Source organism: Pseudorca crassidens, chromosome 8 (assembly GCF_039906515.1).
Source record: "Pseudorca crassidens isolate mPseCra1 chromosome 8, mPseCra1.hap1, whole genome shotgun sequence".
In the NCBI taxonomy this organism is placed as follows: domain Eukaryota; kingdom Metazoa; phylum Chordata; class Mammalia; order Artiodactyla; family Delphinidae; genus Pseudorca; species Pseudorca crassidens.
This window is the reverse complement of record NC_090303.1, coordinates 54,779,550-54,789,943: the sequence shown is the minus strand read 5'-3', so window position 1 is coordinate 54,789,943 and position 10,394 is coordinate 54,779,550. Positions and strand designations below refer to the sequence as shown.

Below are 10,394 nucleotides of genomic sequence, written 5' to 3'. Positions count from 1 at the left end.
ACCATGAAAAAGAAGTCTGGAGGTTCCTCAAAAAAATGAAAATAGAACTACCATATGATCCAGCAATTCCTCTTCTGGGTATTTGTCTGAAGAAAACAAAAACACTAATTGGAAAAGATACATACAGCCCCATGTTCATTACATCATTATTTACAATAGCCAAGGTATGAAAACAAAGTATCATCAGTGGATGAATGGGTAAGGAAACTGTGATTGATATATACATATATAATATTCCATTATATATGGAATACTATTCAGCCATAAAAAAGAATAAAATCTTGCCATTGTGACAACATGGATGGACCTCGAGAGCATTATACTAAGTGAAATAACTCAGAAAGGGAAAGACAAATACCATATAATCTCTCTTATATGTGGAATCTAAAGAAAGAAGGAAAATAAACTTATGGATCCAGAGAACAGATTAGTGGTTGCCAGAGGCATGGGGTGAAGGTTGGGAGAAATGGGTGAACTGTTTTTGTTTTTTTTTAGTTTGAATAAATTGAAATAAAAATTATTAAATTGTACTGCAATAAAGTAGAATTAACAAAAGATGAAGTTGAAATTTGACATCAGATTCACTGTTTACCAAATAGTTTATTTTTCCTTATTCAGTCTCTTAGCTCCTTATAATTTGGGTTACTAAAAATGTAGCCCTTGGGAACAAAAACAAATAATTCTTTGAAAAATGTATAATGATATATTTACTTGCAAAATAGTACAATATATGATGAAATTTTTTATATCTATGGAAATCACCTGCTTTCCACAGAGTTCAGCAGCAGCATTTTGTACACAGTGCTACCCAGATAGGAGTCCAAATGGTGTTGTTCTGGGTTCCTGTCCTGACTTAAGGGAAACTTTTTTAACGTCCAGAGTCCTTGATGTCCTGAAAATGAAGGAGGAGGATGTCCTCAAATTCCTCGTAGCAGGAACCCACTGAGCTGGCACCGACCTTGACTTCCAAATAAAACAGTACATCTACAAAAGGAAAAGTGATGGCATCTTACATCATAAATCTGAAGAGAACCTGGAAGAAGCTTCTGCTGGCAACTCATGCCGTGTTGCCAGGGAAAACCTGGCTGGTGTCCAGTGTCCTATCCTCCAGAAATACTGAGCAGAGAGCTGGGCCGATGTTTGCTGCTGCCACTAGAGGTACTTGTGTTGCTGGCTGTTTCAATTCTGGAGCCTTCACTCACCAGATCCAGGCAGCTTTCAGGGAGCTGCTATTTCAGGTGGTTACTGATCTCAGGGCCGATCACCAGCCTCTCACAGGAGCATCTTATGCTAACCTGCCCACCACTGCTCTGTGTAACACAGATTCTCCTCTGCAGTTTGTGGACATTGCCATCCCAGGCAGCAACAAGGGAGCTCACTCAGTGGGTCTGAGTTGGTAGATGCTGACCCAGGAAGTTCTGCACACCTGCGTTACCATCTCCAAAGTAACATCCGTGGGAGGTCACACCGCATCTCTAGTTCTACAGAGACCCTGGAGACATTGAAAAGGAAGAGACATTGAAAAGGAAGAGCCAGCCACTGCTGAAAAGGCTGTGAACAAGGAGGAATTGTTCAGGGTGAATGGACTGCTCCAGCTCCTGAGTTAACTCTAGTCAGCTGAGGTTGCAGAGGCGTCTGGAGATGCAGGTGTCCTGGGGCCTGGTCAGCAGTTTCTCTAGAAGATGGGGGCGCTCAGCCCACCACTGAAGACTGGTCTGCACTCCCACTGTTCAGGCCACTGAATGGGTGGGAACAAGCCTGAGTGGCCTGAAGCTGTTTGTCCACATGTTTAAACAGAAAATGCAGATAAGGTTGACAGAAAATGTTTCTTTAAAAAAAAGAAAAAGGAAGGCATGCACACGGAGAAAAAATACCCCTGGACTTTCCATGTCCTCTCACTCCTGAACGGAACTACAGTGCTCATTTGTCTTAGTCAATTGATTTTTCTATTACTTTAAAATCAGAGGTGTTAACAGAAGCAGCTACATCTTCTCACATGTACCACCTCATGCCAAGATTTTGATTTTTAATCCCAATCACAAAAAAAGGGAACTGGAGTGTCTTAGAGAAGATTTTATTCTATTCTAGGACAGAGAGGTTTCTGAATGGGCAGAAAACTTTCTATTATTGCCAAAAGTAGGAAAGTTTTAAAAAACATATCATGACTATTACAAAATAGATGAAGAATCAGCTGAAGGAGGCTGTCATCAGCTTAGAGAAGAAAATATAGGCTTGAAATCATAAATAACTGAAATAATTCAGGTCTATTAAAGGCCATGAGTTCACAATGCACTCAAAAAGTGAGAATAAAATACGCAATGGGGTAGTTGTAATGCCAAAAAAAAAAAAAGATAATCTTTTTTTATCTATATTGGTATATGGTTGGTTTTTATTGATTTTAATGTTTTATAGATTTTAATAGTTTTAGTACATGTGTACATGTACTCTACATGTACATCTGTTTCAACATTTAAGTGTAAGTATATATAAGTATGTATGTATTATATTACGTATATATGTATAGTTATTACTGATAAGCAAGATAGCAACATATGCCTACAAGAGGAAGCCAATATAAATATATTGAGTTTACTTTTTCCTGCATATGCAGATTATATGTGTGTGTCTGTGTGTCTGTGTAATCAGAATCTATAAAAAAGAATGAAGAGGACTAATTTTGAGTAGACAAATATTCTCCATAATAGTAGGAATTCTGCCAAGAACTATACAAGATAGGACATTGTAGATGCCTATTTACCAAATAATTCCAGCGCATGATAACTAGGTAGAGAGATTGTCCATCAGTTGATCAACTCTGGTGGTCATACACACTAATTAGTTAACGTCCTGTTTCAGGATGATAATTTAGCCAGATGTTCTAAAGGGAAGAATTACTGTGTCGGATTCTAACCTTCATTTTCTAGTAGATAAAATGGCTGGATGAGCATTCTTTTTTCAAAAAGTTTTTATTGAAGTATAGGTGATTTACAATGTGTTAGTTTCTGGCGTACAGCAAAGGGATTCAGTTATAAACACACACGCACACACACACACACACACATATATATACACACACATAAATATTCTTTTTCACTTTCTTTTCCATTATGGTTTATTACAGGATATTGAATATAGTTCCCTGTGCTATGCAGTAGGACCTTGTTGTTTATCTGTTTTATATATAGCAGTTTGTATCTGCTAATCCCGAACTCCTAATTTATCCCTCCCTGACCCCCTTTCCCCTTTGGTAACCGTAAGTTTGTCTTCTATGTCTGTGAGTCTGTTTCTGTTTTGTAAATAAGTTCATTTGTATCATATTTTAGATTCCACATATAAGTGATATCATATGGTACGTGTCGTCTCTTTCTGACTTACTTCACTTAGTATGATAATCTTTAGGTCCATCCATATTGCTGCAGTGGCATTATTTCATTCTGGAGGAGCATTCTAATGATTTTAAATTACAGATAAAGCCAACAGACGTTTTTAATCTTAATGAAAGATTTGTATAGGTAACTATACAAAGATAATGATTGAGGTAATACTGACCATTTACAAGTAAATAACAGTGCTTTCTGGAAATTATGGGAAAAGATTGGACTTGTCCCATGATGCAACAAATCAAATCATCTAAGTTATGCCAAGAATCATTCAATCCTTAAGCCAGAACCAGCAATGGCATTTAACCTGAGGTAGAATTCTTTCTATTTTGAAGTGGTCAAATTTATTGTTAATCTAGCAAGTTTCCAAAATAAATATCTAGTTAAAAAGCTAACCCTTAAGAGTAGGAATAATAATAATAATATGACAACATGAATAAATGAATAAATACATAAACAAATTAAAAATAAGTATATTGCTGCTCCAGGCCCTAATGAACTCTTGAGGGAGACCCTCTAAAGATTTCCAGGGCTTTCTCTTCGTGTAGTTCACTCTTCTTTCCTGTGAACACTTAGACACTTGGGTTCTCAGTCTCCTCAACTCAGAGAGTCCATCGACACTGCCTCATTCCCTCTCTTTAGGTCATGACCTGGAAACTCTCTCAAAGGAATGAATTAGGACACTGTAGAACTGGCTTCATTCGTTTCCCATCTGTCAAGGATCAATGCTTTTTTGACTGACATCCAGTGTCTTTGAAAGCATTTGATTCATACATTTTGTCTGTATTTTTGGTTGTTGCAAGGGGGAGGATCAGTTCTGTCCCTGTCAGTACATCTTGTCCAGAAGCGAGAGAGCACATGTCTGTTTAATATTTTGTGTGATGAATTGAGAAGTATACAAAAAGCATTTTGCTATATCTTGAACTATGATGGTTTTCTTAAGAAAAAGCACTTGTCCATTTGAGTTGAGAGCTGAACAACCTCCTCCTTTCCATGGAACACAATTTTTAGTTGAAAGATTAACTGACAGACAAAGTATGTTTTTTTTTTTTTATAGTTGAGTATTTGGCACAGATTTACTTAAAAATAAAAGAAGTCATCTTGTCACTTCAAAGGCAATCGACTGATAGTATTTGTTGACAATGATGAAATTCAAGCTTTCAGGAGAAAATTAGAATTTGGGAAAAATTGCGATAGCTACTGTGAGCTTGAGAGCTTCCCAATCCTTACAGTTTTCTGATAACAATGGTGGAGATATTAACAAATATATTTTTATAAAATATGTTAATATTTGAAAGAATGGCATAACTCAGTGAACCAATATTTTTCAAGTGATCAATGTAGAAAATCATTAGAAAGTGAAAGATCAATCAAAGTGCAAAATAGACCATTCAGTGTAACAGAGTAGCAATGTTCATTGATTTGGTTTCAGATTTCACATTGCAGTGAAGTTTTAGTAGACAACCACTTATCAAATTTTGGTGTTAGTATCAAGAGGAATATACAAAGTTTTCTGAAAAGTCTATTAAAATACTCCTCTTATTTCCAACTACATATCTGTGTGAGTCTGGATTTTCTTCAAATACTTCTATCCAAAGAACATGCTGAAACACATTGAATTCAGAAGCAAATATGAGAATCTAATGTCTGACTTCATAGAAGTCAGGTAAAGAGCTGTGCGAGGGTGTAAAATACTGCCACTCTTCTCATTATTTCTTGGGAGAAAATATAGTTGTTTCCTATTAAAATATACTATTTACTTTAACCTATTTATTATTTTAAAATTAATGTTTTAATTTTCAACTTTAATTTCTTACATGGTCAATCTTGATACACATAACCAATTTAAACAAAACATCTTGGGATTCTCAGTAAAGGGATTCAGAGACCAGAAAGTTTGAGAACTGCTTCTCTAATCACTGTGATATTTTTAGATGTAACTAATATTTTCATACACTGACCATATGCCTGGTGTTATCAAAGTTCTGCTAATATACTGTTGACTTACAATAGGACAATGAGATAAATATCATAGATAAATATTATGATAACCTTCTTTTCATAGATGTGGAAAATGAGGCACAATTTCCCCAAAGTCATACAGCTATTAAGTGGAAGAAATCAGAATTTGCATACAGGTGATATGGTTCCATAGTCTGTACTCTGAAACATCATTCTGTATTTCTATGCTATGTGGTGTCTAAATCTTACAGTGGTTTCAATACTTAAAGGAATTTTTATTAGAAGTATTTTAAATCAAATATTTATAGTGTTTTATTAAGTTTATAGTCAATTTTTAAATGTTGGAGATAATTTGCCAAATTCATAACTTTTAATTTATTTTTGTGTCAGTAGTGAGTAAACATTGAAGAATATTGATTGTTTAATGTCTAAAGAACGTTCATTGTTTATTGGAGTTTGAAGACTTGTACGTTGAATGTTAAACTGAGTTAGAGGGAGTAGTAAGGGCTTCTCTCCATATACAAAAGCTGAAGTACTGAGAACAAGCACCATCTGGATACCAGACATAATTGTGAAAATGATGGCAAATCACGTAAGAGCCTTGAGATGTACTTGGATTCAGCATGTAGCAACCCTGTGATTTGTATATCTTTTTAATTTGAGGATGATGATAGTACTTGACTGTGACAGGAGAATTTACTAAAGGCTCACAGGTATTTTTGCTGGCAATTCCAGGCAAGGGTCATTCTATTCATACTCTAACTTTCTGAATTGGTTAAGATTTATAAGACTTGGGTATCTCTTGATTTAGACTCACTTATAAAACTAAGATACAGAAAATCAAATTAAGAATATTCCCAATAAAGCACCAAATGAATTATTTGTCCTTAAGGGATTCATGTGGAAGTATTAGGAAGTGAAATACCACAGTGTCTACAACTTAGTTTCAAATGATAGAGGAAATCAAACCAAATCGAAACAAAACACCAACCCATTATGTGTGTGTGTACTTAGGAGGAAAACTTGTGCAGAGAGTTGAGTAATGTGCTCAAGGTTGCACAATAGTAAGTGGCAGTTCAGAGATTTGAAGTCAGGCCGACCATCTCATTCCCTGAAAGCTATTAGCATCTGTAGCCTTCTTAGCCTCAAGGAAAAACATTGAAATAATTAGATCCATTGATAAGCCTGTCCACAACACTAGATCCAGAGCAACTGGGCCATTCGGTGTCATCCTGCAACAGTTGAGACAATAGTATGGGGAAAGAATATTCTTTGGAGTACTATAAAATGGGGATTGACTCTTTCACTGGCCACTTTGGCAGCTTCATCTGGGGGAGGTTCTTCAACCCTTGTGCACCTCATTTCTTCATCTGAAAATAAAAATAGACCATAATAGTCTCCACCTTATATGATAGCAGGAGGATTGAATTAATAATCTATACACAGCACATGACATATAATAAGCATTCATTATATGTCATCTTGCTCCTTATACTGGGGACTATTTTTACTTTGGCTACAAGTAGTCATTTCCCACTAGAAGAGAGCTCTTAAAAAAGACACCTGTCCTTGAAATTTCTGTAAGTGCTGGTCATGTGTTGGCCCCTTTATGATGAAAACCAAATCATTTTAGATGATCCTTAGAGAAGTGTAATAAAAATTGATATCCACACAGGAGACATGCTTTAGAGAAAAATATTCCTACAGGCTAGTACCACATTCTGGCATAGCAGCAGCATACCTGCAGCCTTCCGTGGACACAGGGGTGTTTTTTAGCCCCATTCATGGCAAAGCTATGTTTTGACCCTCTGCAGTCAGTCGCTCTGCAATCAGTTGTTCATATAACGTGTTTCCTTCCTGATGATCATCGTCATTAGGGTAATTTGCTTGATTGGCAGCTTTTTCTTTTCTTATGCTGGGTTCTCTGCTTATAAATATTCCCCATCTGGATAAATATATTCTGAATGGAACTTTTCATGGAAGAGTAATAATATACAGTTTTGTTTATACAACATGTATTTATAAAATAAAAATGCCTCGTATTTTATTTATTTTCAGAGTAGCACCAGTTAATCTTGTTAGTTTTGAAAATGTTAATCCTTATGAATAATTCTCCTTAAACTGGGAATACTGTAACCATGTGTTAGAATTGATCAGACTCAGTAACTAGGATTCCTAAAATATTTAACTTGGTTCTATTTAATGGACATTAACTCGTTCCCATCAAATTAAATTATCTTCCATGGGGTAGTTTTAAACTGAAATGAGACTGAACTGAAAAAATTAACTAAGAAGTCACTGGACTGGATGGAGGGAGAACCAAGAGTTAGTATTGCTATAGTTGTGTTTAGGGAGCAGGGGGCAAGTGTATGGGGTATGATGAAAGGCTTTCTTAGTGAGTCAGAAAACAGCTCAGGGTAGACATGGATCTATAAAAATACTTGCTGATTAAAATAAAATGGTTTGAGATTAAAATGCTTTCATAAGTCCCAATTGTGGAAAGGTTATGCATCAAACTACATAAACTGAATAGTCATTGACTTCTAGGGAATAGAGTATTTGAGTGGGCAGTTATACTGTCCTAGTTAAGAAAGTTCACAGAGAGTAAAACTAGAGATTCACAATATACTTATCTACTATATATTTTTTAACTCCACACCTAAGTGTGAATGATCATTTAATATTTATTGTATAGTAAAGAATTTGGCCTTGGCCAAAGAAATATCTGGTTTTTTCCCTAGCCTTCTCAGAGGTCATCTATTTAATACCTGGTAGGAGCATCTTCGTTTAGAGTAGGGGCTGGCTACACTGGATCTTGGGGTGAGGTCATCCACACCCAATAGCTTTAGGGTTGGGGCTGGCCCCAGCATCAAGGCCAACAGTGTGACCTAGGGTGGCGACTTTGGCTCATGTGGTATCAGTTGAGCTAGAGACTGGGTTCAGCCATGTGAGCAATCAACCAGTGTTGTTCAACCAATGAAAACTAAAGACACAGAAGCTTGGTTGAGCTTCCTTATTTTCAGTACTCTGTGTCCATTGTTACAAGTCAGTTCTAGGAAAGGAGAATGGAAGCTTCATGTTTGGAATCCTCCTAGACTCTGCTCTATGTGTCTCTTCCTTTGACTGCTTGCAATTTTTATCTTTTCCCTATAATAAACAGTAACCATAAATATAAGTTTTCAGGGAGTCCTATGAAAATTATTGAATCTAAGGGTGGTTTTAGGAATCCCCCTGAACTTGCAGTTGGTGTCAGAAATTGGGGCAGCATTGGAAACTGTACTCTCATACTTCACAGTTTGACTATTTCTAGGCATTCTTAATAAACATTATAAGCATTGTTAAATCCTGAGTTGCCTTCTGAATTTTTTCAGCCTAAATTATATTTAGTGCAGTTATTTGGGGAATGTTCTGTTTCTTAGGAAGAGATAAACACTAAAGTAATAATGTTTATTGATTACCTATTATCCATGTCTAGTTGATATGTATGATTGTTTTATTACTCCAGATATTTCTTTGATAGGGACATGTCATAGTTTCAGCCACGCTCCACATTCTGAATAGACTAACCAATATAAACAGTACACTCTTTCATTTAGTGATACACCATAAATATTTGGGTAGAATAGTCACATCCTATTCCAAATCCATCTCAATTTTTGTATTTTTACCATGGGTCAAATTAAACATGGGTTTGGCACTTTTTCCCAGTCTGATTTTCCCTAAGGTTGTCTTAAGACCTAAGAATAGTAAGACTAATTATTTTGTTGTGTCCTCATCACTTGTACAGATTCATTGAACCAGCTGAGTAAGTTGGTTCCATTTGATTAGTTCCCGCTCGTTTGGCTTCAGCTATGGTCAGTTGTTGGGAAATGAGCTTACAGAGACCAGCTGTCCCATGAAGTGGAGCACTGCCAACTCTGTTGAGGGAACACACATTCTATCACAGTTTTAAATCTATTATTAATAAAACCTTGCACTGTGGGCTTCAGCCTGCAGTAGACATTTATGAACAGGTCAGAAAATGAGGAATGGAAATTGAAACACGGAGCCTTTGACAACAGCTGCATAAATGGTAGCACTATAGTTACCGAATTGCTAAAAATCAGTTAAGGAGGGTGGCCACCTGATCTCCCTGTGCATAATCTATTTAAGTAGGTAGTCTGCTTCTGAAATCAAATGTTTCTGGACTCTGAGACTTTTTAACAGGATGCCATTTTACTTAGAAAGTATAATCCAGAGATTTCATGGGCCCTATTGTTTCAAAAACATATATAAGAAATAATTGCACTTCTCTGCACCAATTATCCAATCTCTAATGCAAGTTTATTAGGGAAACTCATCTGGTACTCTTTCAAAATGTAATACAGTTTTTGCAAATTAGTCTTGAAACCTCTTGAGTATTTTATAATTTTTACTTTACATGCTCACTAACAGAAATAATCTGTATTGAATGATTCTGCAATACAGAAGAAAAATCTTTCATTGAAATGTGTCTGTACTTATAATTTTTATAATCTTTAAATCATTAGAATTTAGGATTTTGATTCTACATTTTAAGAAATAACTAATCTACATTTTAAGAAATAGATTTATTGCATATGCAATAAATTTTGCTATAATTCTTCAATAGGAGAACTGTTTAAAAGTAGATGAAGAATGCTCTGAAGCAGAAAGAATCTTTTGAAAACTAGTCCAGTAAGGGACCTTTCATAATTATATTTTTAGTGTCATTGACACCACTGTTTATAATAATACCACCATTCACTTAGTTATCATTGAATTCTAGCACCTTATACTTAGTAACTGACTTATTCCTCATATGATAAATTTATTAATATTCTCATTTTATAGCTGACAAAATTTAAACTCAGATGGTTTTAGCAACTTGAGCAAGTAGATCTATGGGGCATCAAAATTGAAAATTCACTGATTTCTGGAGGATGGTTTTTCTGTGATGTGACGATAAATCATTTGTTGAATGAGGAGAATAAATGAATAATGAGTGAACAAATGAAGTCAATGTCAAACTCATTCTGTCTTACATCTAAATCA

General features: G+C 35.6%; 1 pseudogene; it reads left to right on the top strand.

Moving 5' to 3' along the window:
• The first annotated feature begins 751 nt into the window (after positions 1-751).
• On the top strand, positions 752-1,905 carry LOC137228704 (small ribosomal subunit protein uS2 pseudogene; annotated as a pseudogene).
• The last annotated feature ends 8,489 nt before the right edge of the window (positions 1,906-10,394 follow it).